A 24,107-nucleotide genomic window follows, 5' to 3' on the forward strand; every position below is an offset into this window, starting at 1 on the left:
GAACAGAACAGCTCTGGTCAGTCAAGCGGCCGGCAGAATACTGAACCTGTGACGTGTCAGAACATCCCTGCCAGCGCTTATAGGACTCAGCCGTCCTCTCAGCAGGGACACTTCCTCTAACCAGATTCAGTATTTCACCTTAGCGTTGGCGCGACAGGTTGTTTGTGCATCGTCTGAAAACAGGCAAACACTTGGCAGGCCAATTAATGCCGAGTTACCATTTGAACTCAGCGACAGACTGAAAGTGAACGGCTGCTCAGGAACCTGTTGAGGCACTAAAGGAGTGTTTCGCCAGTCGTAGGCAGCCGCTGTACTCTTTACACTCGTCCTGCGAAACATCTGTAATGGGGATGAGGGTAGTTTGCTGTCCACACTGCATTTTTAAATTTCACTCTCTCCTTATCTCCCCACCTCTCCCCCCCCCCCACCCCTCTCTCTCTCTCTCTCTCTCTCTCTCTCTCTCTCTCTCTCAAAAGACAGACATACAGGCAGACAGATTGTATAAAATATATATATATTCTGTGACTGTGTATTATCCCATCCAAGAGGGGGTTTTAAGGTCACCTGGAGTCACTGAGTCCATTCGGCGGGGTACGCTCTCCAGCTCATCTGGTTTAAGATGGATTTCTATCCCGCCTCCTGCTGACAGCCAGCTCCCTCAAATAGTTTCTGAAGTGCACAAAAGCAAAAAAAAAAAAAAAGTAATATCATCTATTGTATCTACTTTATATGTTGTACTTTGGTTGAAGTAGTAATTATGCTTAAAGACAAATTAGATTTATTTTAAAGAAATTGATATCATTTTGATTGCATTTTTAGGCCCCCATCTCCAAATGGATTCAAAGTTTTATTGGATTCGAGATACCCCATTCATTCTGAAACGCCTTGTATGACCCCCTAAACCTGCAGTTTCACGCGTATATTGGAGGTCTTTAAAAGTTTTGCTAAATTTGAACACCCAAGGAGGAAGACCAAACACCCTTGCAATTTACAGCCCCACCAGATGATAAAATGGCGTGTGCTGTAAATTTGTGAAGATTATACCCTCAGCATCTGATCAGCATCTAATTCCCACTTGTGAAAATACAGTACATTTACATTTGGGGGGGGTCCCCTTTTTCTCCCCAGCTGCACCCCAATCTTCCGAGCCGTCCCAGTCACTGCTCCAACCCCTCTGCCAATCCGGGGAGGGCTGCAGACTACCACATGCCTCCTCCGATACATGTGGAGTCACCAGCCACTTCTTTTCACCTGACAGTGAGGAGTTTCACCAGGAGGACGCAGCATGTGGGAGGATCAAGCTATTCCCTCCAGTCCCCCCCCCCAAACAGGTGCCTGACTGACCAGAGGAGGCGCCAGTGCAGCGACCAGGACACATACCCACATGCGGTTTCCCACCCACAGACATGGCCAATTGTGTCTGTGGGGACGCCCAACCAAGCCAGAGGTAACACAGGAATTTGAACTGGCGACCTCATGTTGGTAGGCAATGGAATAGACCACTATGCTACCCGGACGCCCCCACATTTATTTTGTTCTTTGTCACGGGGTTATGTTGAAGTCCAAGATTTTACTGAACATGAAGTTAACGAGGAATTTCATCTTGGTGGGATGCCCAACAGACAACAATAGCATGCACACCAGCTTTTTAAAGCAGAAAAACAAAACTATGAACATCTGAAATTACTTTTACAAGTATATAGAGATATATAAATATCTAATCTGCAGCAAAATAAGATGGGTGTCATGTAACGCTCCGTACATTGTGCAAAAAAGTAAGTAAGAACAGTCACACATTGCTTGTTTGTGCATACAGCAGTATTCTTGTATGAAGTATTAAAATGTTCAGTGCACTTAGGATACATACTGCACCTTTAAGAAACCATATTACCATGAATATATATATAAAGAGAAAAAAAATGACTCGAGAGGCTGGGCATAAAGACCCCCAGTTTGAAACGCAATACAATGCTCAACATACAAGAAGACCATGAAACGGTATTGGCGGCTGTGCTGTGCCAAATGCCGGGAAACGGCGGTAACGTCGGTTGGTATCCACGCTGGTGCTGAAGGAGCTGTTGTGAGACACGTTTGCTGAACATTCGCATTTAGCTGACGCTGCTATCCGTGGGGGGCGTAAGAGAGAGACAGCGCTCTCAAATCGACGGGTTTCCCAGCATTATCAATCAGAAGGAGTGCAAGGACGCTGTGCCACAGAAGGAAGAAGCAGATATTCTCGCCTCCCTGACCATGCATGATTGAAAAGAGCTCGGTACAGCCGTAAGAGCTGAGATAAACAGGCAAAAAAAAATAATAAAAAAAAAAACAGAAGAAAAAAAAAAGACAATGGATCTTCCCTTGAGGCAATTACATATCAGACGCAATTTGTTTGAGGAATACAGAATGAACAGTGAGGTCTATTCGCAGCAGCAAAGATAAACACATGGAGTCTATTTCCCATCCCACAAAGGAGGGCGGCCTGGTGAAGGCGTTCTTCGCTCCACTGCACATGCCCCAAGCGTTGGAAACACAAGTGTCAAGACAGGAAGAAAATGTTCAGAGTGAAAACAAGACATCTATGACCAACCTTGCCCCGCTTCAACCCGTTTACAACAGACGCCGCTATTTGTGGTGTTTTGAACCGATACACACCCAATCATGTGCCAACACCACGAGCTGATTTCAATAATTAATCTTGCCTGTCTGATGTGCTCATTAGCTGGTGTAGTGTGAGGTTGGAGAGAAACCCCCCCCCCCCACACACACACTTACTTAGAGACTCAACAATACCAATACACTTGATCGATTGTGGGTAACAGTACTTAGAGATGCCTTATAGAAAAGCCCACCGTACACCACGGCCCCCGTTCTACTAATACCCATGAACAGATCGTCTCTTTTCAGCAAAATAAAAGCTACTGATCTCCTAAGGGGGGGGGGGGGGGAATGGTGTTCATGTCTGTACTACTGACCATCATGAAAAGCAACGATTCAGTTGTGTTCGTTCCTCATCAGAGACTGCTTCCTGCCCGGCTGGATCCCACCATGGGCAACAACATCCAATGGTGAATTTAGGTAGTGCTACAAGTTGGTGGCACGAGTGGCACATTTTTAGAGGGCAAATTTGATCAAAAAATGAGAAGGTGAGCATTCATTTTGCTATTATTTGTATATTTTTTGCATATTAGGTACATTTGTTTCATATTTTCAATTCCATGTATCCTGAAATGACTGAAATTATGCTACTAAATGCGTAGTATTTCTAGTTAGCACTTCGATACAGTTCCCTTTAATAACATTATATTTTTAATCATCTGTCTGTCAGTATAAGTGAAATCTGTGACAACGTGCTGTTGAAAAAAAAAAGTGTTGAATGTAAATGTACTATTTTTCATACAGAATTGACTTCTAGCCAGCAGTATAACATGTTCAAGCAGAAACTGTGTAGAGGGTATACAACCACTAGCTAGACCCCCCCCCTTTTCTCCCCAATTGTATCCGCGCAATTACCCCACTCTTCCGAGTCATCCCAGTCACTGCTCCACCCCCTCTGCCAATCCGGGGAGGGCTGCAGACTACCACATGCCTCCTCCGATACAGGTGGAGTCACCAGCCGCTTCTTTCCACCTGACAGTGAGGAGTTTCGCCAGGGGGACGTAGCATGTGGGAGGATCACGCCATTACCCCCCAGTTCCCCCTACCCCCCGAACAAGCACCCCGACCGGCCAGAGGAGGCGCTAGTGCAGATACAGCCAATCGCGTCTGTAGGGACACCCGACCAAGCCGGAGGTAACATGAGGATTCAAACTGGCGATCCCCGTGTTGGTAGGCAACGGAAGAGACTGCCACACTACCCGGACGCCCCTCCGCTAGCGAGATTTTGAGCAGTCTACCACAGATTTCAGTCAAGAAGAAACCAGCAACTGGGACCCAACAGGACCCAGAATGTTCTTTATGACATCCGTTGCAACAAGACATGGATGATTTTTAGATCTGAGTGCAACCACGGGTCCCAGCGGCAGTCTGAAACACAAGGAGGCACAGACTCAGCTCTCAAAATGACGGGTTTGGATGTTATTAATTGCAGGGTCATTAATCCCACGAGCAAAAGCCGTGAGTGGGAGGATAGATGGACCAATTATGATTTGAGTGGCACTTTTCAAAATGAAAGTCGCAGATGTTTGTTTTGTATTTTCTCACTGTGTAAGCATGAAAAATGGCTAAATGTGTTTCTTCAAATGTAAATGGATAAAAGATACATATGATGGAGCATATGTTATGTGGGATTATTCAGCAGAGGTAAGTGATGAAAGCTTATGTAAAGGGATTGGGTGCATGCACTTCAAGATAAGAACAGGCGGTGAATAGAAGTCCTGTATGCATCGATATGACTTCTGTGGCTTCTGACTCAGAGTTATGCAATACACACACGGACGTACACCATCCCCACCACACAGCGAAAATGACACACCTGCACGGACACGTACATAATAGCCATGATATTAAAACCACCGAGAGGTAAAGTAAATAATATTGATTTTCTCGTTACAATGGCACCTGTCAAGGGGTGGGATATATTAGGCAGCAAGTGAACAGTCAGTTCTTGAAGTTGGCGGAAGCCAGGAAAAATGGGCAAGCATAAGGATTTGAGTGACTTTGACAAGGGCCAAACTGTGATGGCATCATGGCAAGTCTTGTGGGGCGTTCCCGGTATGCAGTGGTCAGTAACCACCAAAAGTAGTCCAAGAAAGGACAACTGGTGAACCGGCGACAGGGTCATGGGTGCCCAAGGCTCACTGATGCACTAGGGGAGCAAAAGCTAGCCTGTCTGGTCCGATCCCACGGAAATTGCTGAAAAAGTTAATGCTGGCTATGATAGACAGGTGTCAGAACACATGGTGAATCGCAACTTGCAGCATATGGGGTTGTGTCGCTGCAGACTGGTCAGAGTGCCCATGAGGACCCCTGTCCGCCGCCGAAAGCTCCTACGATGGGCACGTGAGCGTCAGAACTGGACCATGGAGCAACGGAAGAAGGTGGCCTGGTCTGATGAATCATGTTTTCTTTTACATCATGTGGACGGCCAGGTGCTTGTGCGTCATTTACCTGGGGAAGAGATGGCACCAGGATGCACTATGGGAACAAGGCAAGCCGGCGGAGGCAATGTGATGCTCTGGTAATGTTCTGCTGGGAAACCTTGGGTCCTGGCATTCCTGTGGCTGTTACTTTGACACGTGCCACCAACCTAAATATCGTTGCAGCTCAAGTACACCCCATCATGGCAGTAGTATTCCCTGATGGCAGTGGCCTCTTTCAGCAGGATAATGTGCCCTGCCACACTGCAAAAAATTGTTCAGGAAGGGTTTGAGAAACATGACAGAGTTCAAGGTTTTGCCTTGGCCTCAGAAATTCCCTAGATCTCAATTCGACTGAGCATCTGTAGGATGTCCTGGAAAAACAAATCCGATCCACGGAGGTCCCACCTCACAACTTACAGGTCTTAAAGGATCTGCTGCTAAACGTCTTGGTGCCAGATACCAGAGGACACCTTCAGAAGTCTTGTGGAGTCCATGCCTCAATGAGTCAGAGATGTTTTGGTGGCACAAAGGGGGACCTACACAACATTAGGCAGGTGGTTTTTAATGTTTTGGCTGATCGGTGTATTGATACAAATACACATACATATGTGCGTATAGAAACTCAAACCTACCTGCACAGAGGCACCCCTGACACTAGCATATACAAAACAAGCGCAGAGAAGTAGACTGGAGATTTCTGACTCCGACTGGTTCTGGCTGCTTCTCTACATGTCAACCAAAGTCAAAGGCTGAAGTTTTTATTTGCCCCCTCCCCCCCAGAATGAAGTGTCAAAAAAGATACAGGCTGTTCTTTCTGTGCAGGTAGATTTAACACATTGTGAGGCTTTCCAACTCTATTTCAGCTCTCATACCACCACAATGCTAACCACCCATTTAACATAGGACAACATATCTCTTTGGGTGCAGGTGTTCCCACTGGTTAAAACGTCACCTTTTTTTGTTGTTGTTGGATTCCCCCCCCCTTTTTTTCCCCCCCAACTGTACTTGGCCAATTACCCCACTCTTCTGAGTCGTCCCAGTTGCTGCTCCACCCCCTCTGCTGATCCGGGGAGGGCTGCAGACTACCACATGCCTCCTCCAATACTTGTGGAGTCACCAGCCGCTTCTTTTCACCTGACAGTGAGGAGTTTCACCAGGGGGATGTAGCGTGTGGGAGGATCACGCTATTCCCCTCAATTCCCCCTCCCCCCCGAACAGGCACCTCGACCAACCAGAGGAGGCGCTAGTGCAGCGACCAGGACACACACCCACATCCGGCTTCCCACCCGTAGACATGGCCAATTGTGTCTGTAAGGACGCCTGACCAAGCCGGAGGTAACACGGGGATTCGAACCGGTGATCCCCGTGTTGGTAAGCAACGGAATAGACCGCTACGCTACTCAGACGCCATAAAATTTGACATGGTTATGTTGCTTGCCCAGTGGCTGTATAATAAGAAAGTAAAAAAAAAAAACAGTAGGAAAAACGAAAAGACAGACTGGAAGAGACATGAGCGTCTGCCCTGAATCTAGTAATGGTTATGGATGAATCAAAGGCAGTGAGTCGTAGATAATCACACAAAGGCATTCACTGTGGAGAAGATCAAAAATAGCAAATCTGAGCACCTGCCGGCGTCTGGTCCCTGGGGTGGTGGGCTCGCTCAGGGACACACGTCTCTTATTCTGAAGGGACCATAATTGAGACTGTATGATGGATGACGCCACGTACAGTGCAGGTCAGAATTGATTTCTCCAGACAAAGAGAGCAGTCAGCAGTGGCGGCTGGTGCTAAAAAATCTTGGGGGGGGGCATAATTTACCTCGGCACAGCACACCTGACAGCTGTTTTAATATCCACACAGTCGCAAAGTTATTATGAAGGACAATGTAGCCTATACATTTTATCAGGGTTTGTAGACGGTGGCTGATCGACAGTCGAGATGAGGCGTTGCGGTGGGTGTAAACATGATTGACAGCCACGAGAATTGTCCAATCACATTAGATCAAAAAACATTAGAACAATACCAACTCGCTGCCAATGAAAGCGGGATTGTCTGGGGCGCACAGAACTGCGCCCCCTGGAAAATCTGAACCAAACACCATTTGGAACCAATATTTAATGGCTGCTGACAGGCGCGCACAGACTGAAAACACTTGTATTTCATAATTATTTGCATTATACAACTAAATTATATTTAACATGTTTAAGTAGATTTCCCTCTCTTAATATTTGAAGGGGGTGGCGCCCCAGCGCCCTGTACTGGCCAGCCGCCACTGGCAGTGAGCCCTTGTGTATTGTCAAGGGCCGTGGCTGTGAGAGGACGCAGAAGAAATATGTGTGATTGGAAACTGACTGATGATTTGCGGAGGCGATGCGCTGCAGCATTCCCAACAAGTATTCGATGCTTACTTACCAACAACTTGAATAAGGCCTGGGCCACACCGCCAACCTGAGCAGCACGCATGCACTGTGCAACCTTTTGCTTTTCATTTCGGCACCCATGTTAACAGGTTAGAGTTAGAGCATAGCAGCCCCTACTTGCACTGCAGCAGCACATCGTCAAGAGTTTAAGCAATGGGGCGTTCGGGTGGCGTGGCGGTATGGCAGTTTATTCTGTAGCCTACCAACACGGGGATTACCGGTTCGAATCCCCGTGTTACCTCCGGCTTCGTCGGGCGTCCCTACAGACACAATTGGCCGTGTCTATGGATGGGAGGCCAGATGTGGGTGTGTGTCCTGGTCGCTGCAACAAGCGCCTCCTTTGGTCTGTCGGGGCGCCTGTTCAGGGGGGAGGGGGAACTGGGGGGAATAGCGTGATCCTCCCGTGTGTTATGTCCCCCTGGTGAAACTCCTCACTGTAGGGGGGGAATGAAGCAGCTGGCGACTCCACATGTATCAGATCAGAGGAGACATGTGGTAGTCTGCAGCCCTCCCCGGATCGGCAGGGGGGGTGGGGGTGGGGCAGCAACCAGGACGCCTCGGAAGAGTGGGGTAATTGGCCAAGTACGATTAGGGAGAAAAGGTGGAGGTGGACACCACATGCATGCGAGCCGCAGCAGTTCAGCGAGGTAGCCGTCATGCACAGGTAGAGAGGTAAGCGGTGTGCAGCAGGCCTGGGATTTCATGCATTCGCCTTAGGCAAACAGGGATTGCAAGTGCCCTCTCTCAGTCACGATTTCTGATGTTTGATCCTGGTCTTAATGCTTTGGAGTTTGGGGTGAAAGCACGACTCCAGTAACACTTTTTGCATGTTGTTTCCCTCCTGGGCGCGAGCTATCCTTGCTGGCCTTGTCATAAAAAAAATACAGACAGGGTTTACCAAAAGAAAGAGGGGTCAGAGAGAGGGAGTGTTGACACCTCATCCAGGGACCTCATTGGATTTGGCCAAGTTTTGCCATTTGGCTTATTTGATTTGAATAGTTTATCTTTAAGCTTTTCTTACTCCTCTTTTTCCCATTTCCCTCCTCGGCATCTCCCTCTGCCCCCCCCCACCACCATTCTTTGTCAATTCTCCTACTACATATGTTGTAGTCTTTGTATTTGTGCCATGCAAATGAACTGATGATTGTGAAGCACTGTCTCTAATATGAGCATGCAATTACATTTTGGCGCTGAAAATACAGAAAGCCTATCATCAAATGTTGACATCTGGTGGACTTCTGGTGGTTTCTGCCAATTATGTTGGATTATGTCCCATAACCTTTGAAAATAGCCATGAGAATAATCGAAAAGTCAAAGCTCATCATTTCCACTGAAACGTCAACGTAGTGCCCATGTTGTTTACAACAAATATCATGTGGACAGAAGTGGATTGGAAGCCGTATCACACACATTAGAATGATACGTATTAATCACATCTGAAAGAAATAGAAACTGAGGGAAAAGCATATCCCTCATTAACCATGCTGTGTACGTTCTTCAAGAAGCATTCAATTAGCAGAGGAAGGAAGACCCGTTTCAAAGTTATACACTCATCATCACACAGCATGTCAACCCCGGATCACACTGTGACTGATGTCACTTCACACTGGCTCTTCATTTCTTGCTCCATGCAAAACCCAATTAAAGTTGGCCAGTAGCATGGGCCTTGTTAAAGGGCAACATAGTGGGAACATAAAAATAAATATAGCTGCAAATTACAATTGACTGTTTCCAACATTTTGAACAAAAAGTTCCATTCTTAATTGGCAGTGGTTGCGAATCCCTCTGGATTTTATTTTCAGTTCCCCAGTGGGTACTTTTAACAAAGGAAATCTCACCGGTTTGTTAATAACCTCTAAGTTGATTAAGGAGCACGTTCATTTAGTTTCCCTTTAAATCTATTAGAGTAACATAATTGATATCATCAAACATAGCTCTGTCTTAAAGGACCATACCGGCATAACCTTGACTTTTTGCTGTAACTTGGGATAGTTCATTAGCAAACCTCATGAGCAGAGCCGTACACAATTAAAGGGAAATTTAACCAATGGTTTTATGTATGTGCGTGCAATCAGTGCTGATGAGTAAGGTAGTCGATTGAAGCAATAAAATCCTCACTTTGTGTATACTATATGCACTATATTAATGGACAGACGTGCTCACTGAGTCTTTCCCACAGCGCCTACACATACCAGAATGCACTGCACAAAAGCCTCTGTATCATCATCCATAAAATCCTCTGCGCTAGTGTTGTGGGACATCATTTCCACCAATGGAAACTTAAGGACAATTTGATCTTTTTTAATCAAATTCGGGTGTTTCCTCCTCAGACGCAGCCCCAGGCAGGGTCGTGGTGCCTGGGCCCACCGGACGCAGCAGACTAGGCTCCCCCAGCCGATCCAACAACAGTTCTCCCAGCCAGACACCTTCAACACACCTCCCCGCACTCCACACGACGACACCAAAAACACAGTCAACGCTAGGCGAAGCCGCCGCCAGACCGCCCTCAGTGTTATCGGAGCTGCCAGTCTGCACATGTGCTAGCAGTTAGCCTGCCCCACTTCTGCGCCCTGTCAGACTGCCCCGGCATATCCTTTTTGGGCGTTGTTCCAGGCAGGGTCATGGTCTGGGCCCACAGGATGCAGCAGACCAAGCTCTCCGAGTCGATCCAGCGCCAGCTCTCTCAGCCATCAAACGAAGACACAAACTTAGACGCAGATGTGGACAAATACACTACATGGCCAGTATTGGGTGAGGCCGCTGCAAACGTAAGTTCGTGTCGGCATCTTCCCACACCGGTAGTGGGTGAGGCCGCTGCAAACGTAAATTCATGCCGCCGTCTTCCCATACCGGAAGTGGAAGAAGAAAAGAGACAAAAATTCAACTTACAGTGATGATAGTGAGAACCAAAGAGAAATCCAATTGGCTGGAATAAAGTTGACGGGGAGCAAGAACAGCTATGGAGTTCTGCCGCACAAACATGAAGTTGTGAGTTGGATTAAGGACAAACTTGGTGATGTCATTTTAGTTGATTTTAAATGAAGTGGATTGATCATTGCTGGATGTCACAACTGAAAAAGGCATTGGAAACCAAGTGTCATGTTTCCCACTTAATAAAAGAGTTCCAGTGAAGGGGGTTGTTGATAGAGTACCATATGTGGTCGACACAAGTAGATTTAAAGAATATAACAGAGTTGTTGACAGTCATAGAATGTTCAGGATGAGTGATGGAGAAAGGTGTGAAACAAGATCTGTTATGTTGCATTTTGAATCAAAAATCCTGCCAGAGAGTATTTTTGGATCATATCAGTTATCCACTAAGACATTTTGTTCCTAAACCCATTCAATGCACGCATTGTTGGAAATGTAGACAGCCCGCTTGTGTGTAGACATGATTTGGGGATAAGTGGTAAATGTGGAGATGATACATGCAGCGGTAGAAACTGTGGAAAAGAACCCAAGTGTAATCAGTGTGGAGGCATGACGCATGGTAAGCAGACTGTCCAAAGGGAAAGAAAGAGATGGAAGTCACGAGGATCAGGTCCAAGAGAAGGCTAAACCATGAAGAAGCAGACAGGAAAGAAAAGATTCAAGAAATATGGGGGAATAAATAAGGTAGAAAGCATGAAGAATACGGTTTTTGTAAGGACAAGATTAAGTTCTTAGCATTACTGTGCCGTTGAGGCAGAAAGGAAATCCGAGAGAATAGAGATAGTTGTTGATAGTTGTGGATGCAGCGAGAATGTTTTTGGATATCGTGGGAATTACTTAGAGAGGAAGTGCAGCCAGCGGCTGTTGAGAGAGGCTTTCGGGCCCTCTCAGAGCCTAGATTGAGAAGTTATATCAGAGAATGGGACGAGGGGTGGGGACCCAACCTGGCTCTCTCCATCTGGCCACCTAACCAATAATCATCCCCCTGTGTATTTGGCTCAATGATTCCTCCCTCTCCACCTCAAGGTGAGCGTTCTGATGCAAAACGGCTGCTGTGCACCACCCAGATGGGTGCTACACATTGGTGGTGGTTGAGGTGTTTCCCCCCCTTCAATGTGCTTTGGGTGTCTAGATAAAGCGCTATATAAATATAATCCATTATTATTATTATTATTATAACCCATTATCATTATTATCATCATTACAACCATTTAGATTAGATAGTGAGAATTTAGCCTTATTTTCAATCCAGTAGAAGGCGGTACTGCACATTTTGGATACAAGCCAGCTATAAAACCAAAGAAGAAAATTAGCCAACCTACATATCGTCACCTTCTTAAAATAATGGCCTAAATTATATTTTCAAGTTTTTTAAAAAAAGAAAAAAAGAATAAACTGACAAATTTTGTTTCAGTTTATTCTCATCACCTTCTTAAAATAATGGCGTAAGTCATATTTTCAAGTTTTTAAAAAAAACAGAATAAAGTGAAACTGAAACAACATTTGTCAGTTTATTCTGTTTGGTTTTTTTGGGAAAAACGTGACAATATGACTTTGGCCATTATTTTAAGGTGACGATATTCAGTTAACACTACCAATCATGTTGAAAAAGTGGAAAAACCCTTGGTGAGAGTTGTAAACTGCCAAGCGTACGTATTGTAAAGTGCATGGATAAGAAGACACGCTGGCCGCTGGGTCTGACCCTTTAGTCCCCCGAATTCGCTACATTGCCACCAATGTAACCGGTCATTTTCTTGCCCGGTGCGGGATTCGATACGGGGTGTACTGCGCCACAAGGCGACATCACCTAGCGCTTTGTCATTCCGTGCTCCGAAGAGACTTCTGAGGATCTGCACACTTCCGGATCCCACAGCTGCCACCAAGGTAGCGAATTCGGGGGACCACGCAACCGCAGGAACTGCAGCGGCCGGGAAGCGAACCCGTATCGCCCGCACCGCAGGAGGCATCGCTAACCGCTCGACTAAAGGGTCAGACCCGCCAACCAGCGGCCAGCGTGTCTTCTTATCCATGCACGTTACAATATCTTTCACCAAACTCGCGTGTATTTTCTTATCCCATGCTAGGAAGACCGTTTGGCTACTGTGTGCTTATGGTATTTATTAGCCGTCGTCATCCAGGGGCCTTCCTTACCTGCGGTGGTCCAGCTTGACCATGAGCTCGCTGTGGCGCCATCAACACCGGTGTCTTCGGTCGACCGTGGGAAGATGGTAGGACCGGAAACCGGGTTTCGATGTGGTTTGTAGCTTGTCGATAATGACTTCATGACAAGTGTTGACTACACGCAAATAAACACCGTATCTCTTCATAATCGATAGGTGCGTTGGGATTGTAGCCCGGGTACTGAATGGCAGGCAGCCGATGTGTGCTAAATTCGGTATCTTTAGAGAAAAGGTAAAATATTTACTTTGTTTTTTGGAAATTCACCACAACCCGGGACAACTTGACGCTTGTTCTCTAATTTTCAGAGCCGCTGACAGCAACGCTTGACTCGGTTAGCTTCTCCCCTGCCCACGAAAACGCGACACGCTCTTCTTCTGCGGCTTTTAACGGCGCTTTGTGTCCGAAATTCCGCGTTACCGCCTAAAACATGACGCAACTTCCGAGTCGTAACTTTCAACCAATCGTTGACCGCTACTCTCCTTTCGTTCTGCCCCCGAGCTATCGATCAAAACAAAGCCCCAACGAGCCGTGAAACAAGAGTTGTTATGGCATTTTCTCATTTTGAGAGGCGGTCCATAGCGTAACGTGCATGGATAATTAGACACGCTGGCCGCTGGCTGGCGGATCTGACCCTTTAGTCGAGCGGTTAGCGATGTCTCCTGCGGTGCGGGCGATACGGGTTCGCTTCCCGGCCGCGGCAGCTCCTGTGGTTGCGTTGTCCCCCGAATTCGCCACAATATTCATGTGGGGCTTGTAGCAGCTGTTGTAAACTTGTAATTACGGCGGTGCGGACCTTATAGAGCTTCAATGAAAGTTTCAAATGCGAGGCAACGATGAAATCCAGCTCGCCAAGAATGTCCTCATACTGTATGTCGAGACGCTCGCAAGCCAGAGGCAAGTCACACTGGGTCGTCTGCAGTATTGCCTCGTTCTAAAAAAATGGCGGAAAGCATTTAAATCCCCCCCCCCCTCATGTACATTAAAATACCAAATATATTTGATATGTTTCACATCTGAGGCTCATTCTGAGTGGCAGGTTCAATTCTACCCTCAAGGCTTCTCTCAGTCTTACCAAAGAGATCCTCCTCAGCTCAACTCAAGCACTCGGCCGTTGATGAAAGTCATGCCCTTTTGAGAATCTGTGCACGCTATAGCACACATAAGGTTGAACTACCTCATCAGATGAAACGTTAAGAGGACTGAAACTTGGGGGGGGGGCGTGTAAATGAGTTCCTATAAAGGTCAGTAGAACACTTAGGTGCAATAAGGTGATGAAGACATTGCCAAGCGCATGATCGCTCTCCAGTGTTTTGAGTTGTCCACGCTGCTCTATGAGGATTTGTGCAATGTAGATGAAAAATGATGAGCGGAATGCAAATTGTACCCTGCATCCAACATGTTGCGGTTGTATTTTACACTCAGTTGCAGGGGTTTGAGATGGTTAACGCCGACCGCCTTGTTCTGCTCATGGACATTCAGGACGCTTTCCCACTCAGAGTGCAGTGACGTCAAGGGTACTCATTTGATAGTCAAAGTAGGGTTTTTGTTATGTATATTCGCCCAAAATTACCATCTTTTCTCACTATCTTGTGGTTTCAGTAGCAATTATGGGACAAGAGAACTTTTATAATAATTGCCTGCAATTATCGGATATGCAGCACCCATTACCATTTTGCTCATGATCTACAAGTGCCCCGTCCTCTGCCAACTGTTAAGAGTTCTGCATTGGACAATTACCTCTAAAGCGACTGCACCTGACAGACTTACTAGAAAACAATTTACACGATCCTTCAGCGAGAGGATAAGGTTTTGCAAGTAGCTTGTAGAGGAAGAGATGACATGTAGGCTTATCTAGTCCTACGCTGCACGCTGGTTGCTTGACGTCTACACCATGCAACACACTCCCAGGTGTACACTAAAGCGCATGTCATTGAAACTAATACATATTAACCCCCCCCCCTAACATACAGAAGTGCACACTTCTACATTGAAAGTGATAAAGAAGGAGAAATGACTACACGAGGGACGCTTGTATAAATTATTCATGCTCCTTTTACAGTTCACACAGCATGAGGTCGCATAGGAAATCCCGTCAAACTGCTGCCCCTGTTAACTCCTGACAAGTGAAAATCATTCACGTGTGATTTATATTTCGAGGCCAGCGCTGAACCGGAGAGCCCTTTTTTCCTGCATCACAGAAGATCTGCTGGTACATTTTAGAGGACAATGGTGGATTCTTTTAAACATATAGATGAAGAAATCCCAGGAAAAATTTGTTTCTAACTTCACTTTAAAAAAAAAAAAAACAACCCCACTATGTCAGCACGAAGTATCATAATCACAGGCCCTTCCAAATTCCCAAGTACAGAACAGCAGACCCATGCAAAACAAATGCTCGATGGAGCTTATGTAGGCTATTTGATGCCAATGAGCTCTCTGGCAATAGATAAAAACTTCAAATGATTTTTCATCAAGGGCATTTCAAATCTCTATTGTTGTGATAGTTGGAAGATTTTCTGCATGATCTAAATCCGAAGGCCCAGTATGATTTGGCACCATAGCAACAACAGAGGCAGACTGTCTTGACACTGTTACGGGCACTGATATAAAACACTTTTCTTTCTTTTTTTTACTTTGGTATCTCCATGGTTACGGGAGGCAGGAGTAGTAGTGGAGATGCCACCTGGCTGGATTCTCTGTCAATCTGAAAAGACTCCATAACGCTGTGCTGGCTGATTTCAACACATGTCAACCTCCACCCTCGTCCCTGGCAGCTTTGTGTGTGTGTGTGTGTGTGTGTGTGTGTGTGTGTGTGTGTGTGTGTGTGTGTGTGTGTGTGTGTGTGTGTGTGTGTGTGTGTGTGTGTGTGTGTGTGTGTGTGTGTGCTCTCACATTAGGCTCCAGGAGCCTCCGTCATCGAACAATTAAAAGAACGACTGAAAACCAGATAGCTTCTTTTTAATACCTGTCAATATGTCATTAACTGAAACAAACAACAATGGCCAAATTGTGAGAAAGCATATCAGAACTTGACACCGCAGCGTGTTTACTGTACCGTCATTTATCGTAGCGTGAGCGCCATCTGCTGTTCATTCTGGCGAGGACACGTCATATTCTGCGCTCCCTGACCCTGCCGCTGGAGGATCGCTGCAGCTTTTCATCAATGGACTCGAGCAAGGAGACGCTTGGGTGGCTGCAAACAATATGAGAAGGCACCTCAGAAAATACCACCACAGATGTGTAGACACCCAGCCATAAAATGTTGTGTCTTTGTGATTGATAGCTTTGACCATTTGGGCAGATTAAAAACCAACTGCTGCGTTTCTTATCACTAAAGCCATGAACACAAACAGTAGTATCCCTGGTCCAGCTTATCAGACCCGACAGCCTCGGCCCAATATTAGCCGTGCAATGACTGCCACCCTTTGATAGCGGTGCCATATGTGTTACGACTACATGATATGCATGCAAGTGTGACTCGTGTCAGACGATTCTCTACCGACAGACTGTTAGATGCTAAAATGTGTGTTAATGTTTTACTGAAACCAAACTTGAGAACGCTCGAATGTATTGCTGATAAAGTCCAACTTGATAATGTGTGATTTCTTCTGAGGATTAGTTAATGGGATGAGATGGTGCAGGAGAGACATGGGTGAAGTGTTTTAACAGCATGATTCAGTGACAACAAAAAAAATAGGATGACACCGCCATTCACTGTCACACTCTTAGCCAAGCTTTGGAGAACCTGCAAACTGCTGTGAATACTGTACAGTCTTGGTTATGTCCGCCCTAGGTTGCTGCACTTGGATGGAGGGACACTTTTTTTTTTTGCGTCACTGTCAAACAAGGACAACGTTGCAGCATGAAGCACGGAGGGGTCGATTCGTGTCCTCTTGCCGACTTAAGCGTTGTCATACTTTTAGTTGTGTAAGGCAGTGCCGGGTCAGATTATATCACAGTGTTTCCATCGCACAGAAAAGCGGTGGTCGTGCCTGTTTACGCCGAGGTTCTCACACTTACTACTCAACGGTCCACATCTGTTTATTCAAGGTCAGAGGTCTGGAAATGATTGGCGATAACATTTAATCAACTCATAACTTCTCAGCAACATACTGTAGCCGGTTATTTTCTTGCCCGGTGCGGGATTCGATACGAGGTGTACTGCACCACAAGGCGACATCACTAACCGCTCGGCTAAAGGCTCAGACCCGTTAGCTAGGGGCTAACGTGTCTTATTAGTAGTTTACACTACACTCAAGCTCAAGATAGTCAAGATACATTGGAGCCTAGTGGGAGAAATGGCCTTGTTTGCCCGCAGTTACTTGCACCAAGGCGCAAAAGGTGTGATTGGCAGCTGGAGACCAAACGTTCATCTTGAAGAGCCGCCCCACTCTGCCTCTGATTGGCTCTAACGAAAACTCCCGTACCGGTAGGCTCCTCCTACTGTCATTTATGGTCGCGTTAGTTTCTCTCCTCTCTCTCTCTCTCTCTCTCTCTCTCTCTCTCTCTCTCTCTCTCTCTCTCTCTCTCTCTCTCTCTCTCTCTCCTCTCTATCTCTCTCTCTCTCTCTCTCTCTCTCTCTCGCTCCCTCTCTCTCTCTCTCGCTCCCTCTCTCTCTCTCTCTCTCTCTCTCTCTCTCTCTCTCTCGCTCCCTCTCTCTCTCTCCCTCTCTCTCTCTCTCTCTCTCTCGCTCCCTCTCTCTCTCTCTCTCTCTCGCTCTCTCTCTCTCTCACACACACACACACACACACACACACACACACACACACACACACACCGGAAAGGGTGAACCCGGTGAAGTGAAGACAGCGTTACTCGAGTTGACAGCCACACCTGTGACGTCACTGTAAGTGCGTTAAAAGCTTGGCAGCGCCCCCAAGGCGAACTCTCCGGTGCAACGTCGATGCGTGAACTCAGCAGCAACAACACACACAAAAAATAAAACGTTGCACTTGCACTTCACAACGTGTTGAGTTCATAACACACAGGATGGGCTGGGTCTGGATTGACCGAGGTCTGGACTATAAGAAGTCCTCGTTTACGGTCCCAGGACTTGCTCTCTTGTCAGTCCGTATAAGGCCTGAAGTGAGATGGGCAGAAAAGCCCCGTGAAGGTGGCACCCCATGTCACCAAAACAAGCATACAACTATTACCGTTCATTTGTGCAGCGTTTGTGCCGCAAAAACCTATTGTTTGTGCTGTAATGTTTGTCGAGATATTAAGCATTATATTGTATGGGTTGTGACGTCATCCTGCACCCCAATATCGTTCAAAACGTGTCTCGTTTGTTTGTGCTCGGTTTGTGTCGTTAAAAGAAACATTTGTGCTCTTTTAGCTCCTCACACGTGTGCCTAGAACAATACTTCATAAACGCGTGACTTCATTTTGCACCCCACTGTTATCCAGATGGTTGAGAACTGGTCTCGCTGTTCGCGCTGCGTCGGTGCTGTTTCTGGAGACTGGTAACTTATCGGGCATGGCTGCCCCACCTCTCAAGCCAGGACTCGGGAACAGCAACAGGTATGAAGTGTATCAAATCACTGAATGTTTTGGCGTTGCGTTTTGGGTATCAGGAAGCCGTTTTGTCAAGACCATGTGCTGCCAACAGAAATGAAGATTAAAAGAGAAATCGGTAACACTTTCTATGAAGCTTGCATCTATAACACCCTATAAGCATCTATAATGCTATATAACGCCCTATAAGCATCTATAACGCCCTGTAAGCATCTACTGCATCTATAACGCCCATACTTTCCTATAATGTGTATTACAATGACTAACGGCTATGGCTGAAGACTGTGAAACAGCACTGGAATCTCATTATGCATCTCTACAAAACGCCAGCAAAACAAGTTGGCTATGATGCATTATGACATTTGACAGATAAACAGGCTAATGACATATTCATAATGCATAAATCCGTTTGAACTGACATAATGTATCATAAAGGTGGTTATGAGGTGTTGTGAGGGCGTATACATGGTTATAATGAATCTTACAATGACTTATAGCTACACTTATAGGGCGTTATAGATGCTTATAGGGCGTTATAGATGCAAGCTTCATAGAAAGTGTTCTCGAGAAATCTGCGCGTTCAGTTCTCCAGCAGGTCCTGGGGAACAAAAGTTTACCTATATTCCAAACTTCAAATAGTAAACAGATCAGGCACTATTCACGGGATTAGCAAGACTGATTGCAATGAAAATGAAATTGTCACTTGCTTTTGTGCGTTTCTGCTGAATGGATAATGAATTAATCAGAATTTTTGAACGGCATTATTAAAGAGAATGACTGCATTGGCTCTAGAAATTGTGAGTCAACGAATCTTGTCTGCCAGCACAGGACAACACGGGACATACAACGTCCATTTAAGCATACGCGTAGCTTTGTGGTTAGGGCACGCTCTGTGTGCAGGAGGGTCAGGCTAATTACATTAAGTATTTTTTAAATTTGTTGAGTAATTAACAAATTATTCTTACTTTGATCAGATGCCAGGGAAGCCAGCTTGTCAAAGACGATATCGTGAAAATCGTCTTATCTGCTAGGGAAGATGTTAAAGGCAGAAAAAGCGTGGACACACCAGAGTCAGCTACCCCACAACAACATCTCGCCAAAGGCTTTATATATACGTTTGTAAAATTGAACAGGCACAATACATGGGAAATCCTGGGCTACAACGATGATAAACAAATCAAAGGTATACATACTAGAGAGAGTGACAGCCCTGACAGTGACAGCCCAGATGAGACTGATGTTCACCCCGCAGTGCAGTGCAGGCAGAATAATTATGACCTGAACGTTGAACTAGCACTTTCTTTCAAAAGATGGACAGAAATCTGGAATGATGAAATCCTTTACAGCAATAAATATTCAAAGTCCCATGAAAGACAGTACACTATATTAAAACGCGGCACATGGACTCATGTCCTGAATCAGGAGATATGGGAAAAGGTGAAATCTCAATGCACGTTAAGATTTCGTAGGCCGAAGGTGCATCCAAATGGTGCCTCAAACTATACTGACATCATGGGTAACTGCAGTGGCTGCAATGCAACACTGTCCGTTACTACAGATAAGATACCAGAGATCGATCAATCAGTGGTTCTTAAATGCAAAATCCAAAATAGTGATGACAGCCTCCACACTGGAAAATATAAATGAAGATTATCTGGAGACGTGACAGCACGTGTGTCTGAGCAACTCTGGGAAGGTCGAAAACAGCCACACGTATGGTGGGCTGCTGAAGCTCACAAACTCATGGATGTTGGTGACCCAGAACCAAGCCACCTACCAAATTTGACAACATCAGGAAAAGCCAAACAAGAGAGAGGTGACAAGGAGCTAGGAGACAGGGATCCCATCCTTTCACTTCAGCTATTGAAATATAGTGTGCCACACAATGGTAGCATACATGACATTGGCCTTGGGGAAAAAAATTGTCATTATTGGACCCCCACACACACACACACACACACATGCAGGTTTACAAATCCCAGTCTAAAAACAGAGGCTGCACTTTGAGTGTTGATGCTACAGGCACGGTTGTCAAAAAAAAAAAAAAGAAAAAAAAGACCTATTGCGATCTCTGGGCACATTTTTTTACACCAAGAAGTTCTGTCCTCAAGAGCTGAAACTGCACTTCATATTCCTGTGGTGCAAATGCTCTCTGAACGTCATGACATTAATGCCATTGGAAAGTGGCTATCTGAATGGCAGCGAGCAGGTGCTGCTGTCCCAAAAGAAGCAGTGGTGTGATTTCTCACTTGCGTTGCTGGGGGGACTTGTCAAGGCCTTCACCCCACATGCTGACTTGAAGGCTTTACCTTAATGAATGCTTTGGGGTGCTCACAGGGAATGCACCATCCAATCTACCACCTTATTTTATTAGAGCGGATGTTGCACATTGTATTAAACTGATTAGTAAGTGGGACTGTCTCCAGAAAAAGGGCAATCAGGTGAGGGACTTCTACCTCAGGTGTATGGCACAACTTACAATTAGTGACCCTAGAACAGGGATGGGCAACATGATCCAGAAAGGGCCAGTGTGGGTGCAGGTCTTTGTTCTAACCAAGCAGTGACACACTTGATTCTATTAGTTAACCAATAGTCTTTGCTAAGGACCTTTGTTTGTAAACTCAGGTGTATAACTGCTTGGTTGGAATAAAGACCTGCACACACACCGGTCCTTTCTGGGTCATATTGCTCATCACTGCCTAAGAAGATGCAAGGCAGTTGATACGTTCAATTGTCATTGTTGCCTTGAGTGAATCTGAGGGGAATGATGACAGAGGCATGCCAGTAACCTCTGAGACTTGCATGATGCAACTAAAGAAAAGAATTTCAGAAGGATGTGTCTCGCTTCCATCCATAAAAGGTAACGACATGGAAGAGGTCAATTTTAAAGAAGCTGTTCATGTATGCCAAACAAGTCTGAAGCAGTGGGTGACAGAGATCTGTCATGACAGCAAAAAGCTTGCAATGGATGATGGTGGGTTGCCTCTGGGTGCTCTGGTTTATTTCCACAGCACAAAAACAACCATGTAAGGCGAACTGGACACTCATATGAGTGAACGGTGTGTGTGTTGGACTGGAAAGGCCCAGGGTTTCTCCTTGCCTTCTGCCAAATGCATGCAGAGATGGACCATTGTCTGCTGTGACCCTGAATTAAATGTTTAAGTGGATATAGATGATAAATGAATTTTATTTATTATAGGTCAGGTGAGTTGGCTGTACTAAATTGTCCCTAGGTGTGAATGTGTGTCGACCCTGTGATGGACTGGCGGCCTGTCCAGGGTGTCTCCCTGCCTGCCGCCCAATGACTGCTGGGATAGGCTCCAGTATCCCCACAACCCTGAGCAGGATAAGCGGTTTGGATAATGGATGGATGATGGTGATTGGGACAATTTACCCTTTCTTCCCAAGCTCGTCTCTCATATCACACGAATGACATGCTACCTGACTATTTGGACAGGCATAATGGTTCCTCACTTTAAAAGTGAAAATCTTACAGCAAGTTCTGCCAGTGTTGAGGCCGAATTCAGTAATATCAAACATGGCCTCTTCAAGCATGATAACTTACCAATACATGTAGACCGCTTCACTGTTCGTCATCTACAGCATATTGAAGGCAAGATGAAGCTGTCCTCTGCACCTGTGAAGATTTCAGCAGACACTGATAAAAGATCTTAAGACTTCCGGGTGTCATGGCTGTTGTGGTTTATACGGATGAGGAGACTGGCGGGTAGGCCTTTTTATGAACTTTATTCAGGAACAAATAACACTACTCATTTCCCTTCTTTGCGCACACCATTATGCTGATTTGCTCCTTGGCTATCTCTGATGCCCTGCAAATATCAATGGCTTTAGTTAAAGTCAGGTTAGGCTCTCTCAGCAGTTTCTCTTTCAGGTGCTTATCTGTAACACTGAAAACGATTTGGTCTCTCAGCATGTCATTTTCGGTTATACCGAACTCACAGTCTTTGCCCCTGTGTTTTAGCTCGGTGACAAATTTGTCAATGTGCACTGGTTCTTGCACTGCATATGTCCAAAACTGGTGCCTCTCAAATACCACGTTTTTCTTTGGCGTACAGTAATCTCTGTAAGCCTGCAATATGTGGTCCACCTGCACGTCTTCAGGCTCGGCCCTGGCTATATCAAGTGTGTTGTACACCTCGAGCGCCTCTTCGCCTAGCGTGTGCAGCAATATTGCCGCTTGCACCTCATTTTCCTTTTTCGACATTTCAGTTGCCGTCGTGTACAACCTATATCTTTGCTCCCATCTGCGCCAGTTTACACATATGTTGCCTATTAATACTGTAATGTCCATGCTTTATAACATGTTTAGTAATGTTTCTGGTGTTAGTTTTAATGTTTGTTCTGGTCACAAGGGGGCGCTCTAAGTTAAGTGTTAAGCCCGGAAGTAGGAGAGTAAGAGAGGCGTGAGTATTCCATGGTTAGCAGATAGACTAGCAGATGTACCGCTGTCGTTATGCAAATGTTTCCCTAAAGAGCACCGCTTCGTGGTATTTGAGTTATTATTTCAAAACTTTACAAATACTAACGGAGAAGGTGACTTAAATTGTTCCGTTTTGTTTTCTCTTCCGCGTTAGCGTAACCCCGCACACACTACTGACTTTAGCGCCGTCGGACCCAACACGTTTACGCTTAGTCACTGGCACTTTGCATCAAACTCACCACTCTCGTCTTCTTCGGCGATTAAACGTCAAACGCTGCCACTTCCGACGCCATGTTGTGGTTTATACTGATGAGGAGACTGGCGGGTAGTCAGTTTTATGAACTTTATTCAGGAACAAAGAACAACATACTGTAAACTACTAATCCGGAAGTGTGCAGATCCTCCGAAGTCTCTTCGGAGCGCGGGAATAACAAAGCGCGAGGGCGCGCTTCCGGGGAGGGTGACGACTGTAAACTACTAATAAGACACGTTAGCCCCTGGCTAACGGGTCTGACCCTTTAGCCGAGCGGTTAGTGATGTCGCCTTGTGGTGCAGTACACCCCGTATCGAATCCCGCACCGGGCAAGAAAATAACCGGTTACACTACGTACATCCGCCTGAGAGCGCGTCTACGGGCCTCTCCTCGTATTACCTATAGTATAGGCTCACCGCCGTATTACTCCGTGTATATGTTCAAATCCTCTTGTGAAACATTTATATAATTTAAGTGTGACTTATCGTAAATACGCTCATACAGCATCTAAATATAGTGTTTGAGTTTGTATACCGTTTGCCTCGGAAGATGGCCAGCAAATCGTCCAGGAATCCTAAACCGAAATAAAAAGCTAGCCAAAGTAATGTTAGCCCGCGAGATAACGCTAGCTCCGACGTGCACGTCAATCAACTCTTGCATCAAAATCTTGATTGACGGTATCCGATATATAATACTTTATTATGTATTTCAGAATATTTAGAAATTTTTCAGTAAAAAGATGTTTAAAAAATAAAGGTGGAGGAATCCACACCAAGTCATGGGAAACAGCATCAGGAGGTCCTTGCAGTATCAGAAGATGAACATACTGTAGTGAATTCTGGGGGGCAGTCCGGGAGATCGTAGCCACAGCCGGGATGCGAACCTGTGTCTCCCACTCCGCAAGCGACAACGTTAACCAGCCGACTAAAGGGTCCGACCCGTTAGTCAAGGACCAACGTGTCTACTTGTCCATGCACGTTACAATACAATGACAGGAGGGGGCAATCTATCAAGGGATGAATTTGTTGAAAACTGGAGAGGTCTCGCTCTTCCACCTAAAAAGAGGAGTTCTTCCTACCTTAGTCCTTGTCCCAAGTGACCGCATGTAGATCCAAACTTGAAAAGAAAACAAACCAAAGTTTGACTTCTGAGAAATGGCAACTGCATTGCCAAACAGCCTGTTAAAGCCAGCAAAACCCTTCTTTGGGTAAACAATACTTGTGCCTTTGATTCCTTTTGCTAATGTCTCTGTTGTGCATTCTGCGACTGTCAGGCATTTTGCAATTAAG

General features: G+C 45.8%; 1 long non-coding RNA gene across 1 annotated transcript; it reads right to left on the reverse strand.

The window, feature by feature from the left end:
• Positions 1–631: 631 nt before the first annotated feature.
• On the reverse strand, positions 632–23,911 carry LOC130129486 (uncharacterized). Its single transcript, XR_008812067.1, has 4 exons — positions 23,897–23,911; positions 21,690–21,761; positions 15,666–15,803; positions 632–669 (listed from the first exon to the last, which is right to left on the reverse strand). It is a non-coding gene; the product is annotated as an uncharacterized LOC130129486 (long non-coding RNA).
• Positions 23,912–24,107: the final 196 nt, after the last annotated feature.

This window comes from Lampris incognitus, chromosome 19 (assembly GCF_029633865.1).
Source record: "Lampris incognitus isolate fLamInc1 chromosome 19, fLamInc1.hap2, whole genome shotgun sequence".
In the NCBI taxonomy this organism is placed as follows: domain Eukaryota; kingdom Metazoa; phylum Chordata; class Actinopteri; order Lampriformes; family Lampridae; genus Lampris; species Lampris incognitus.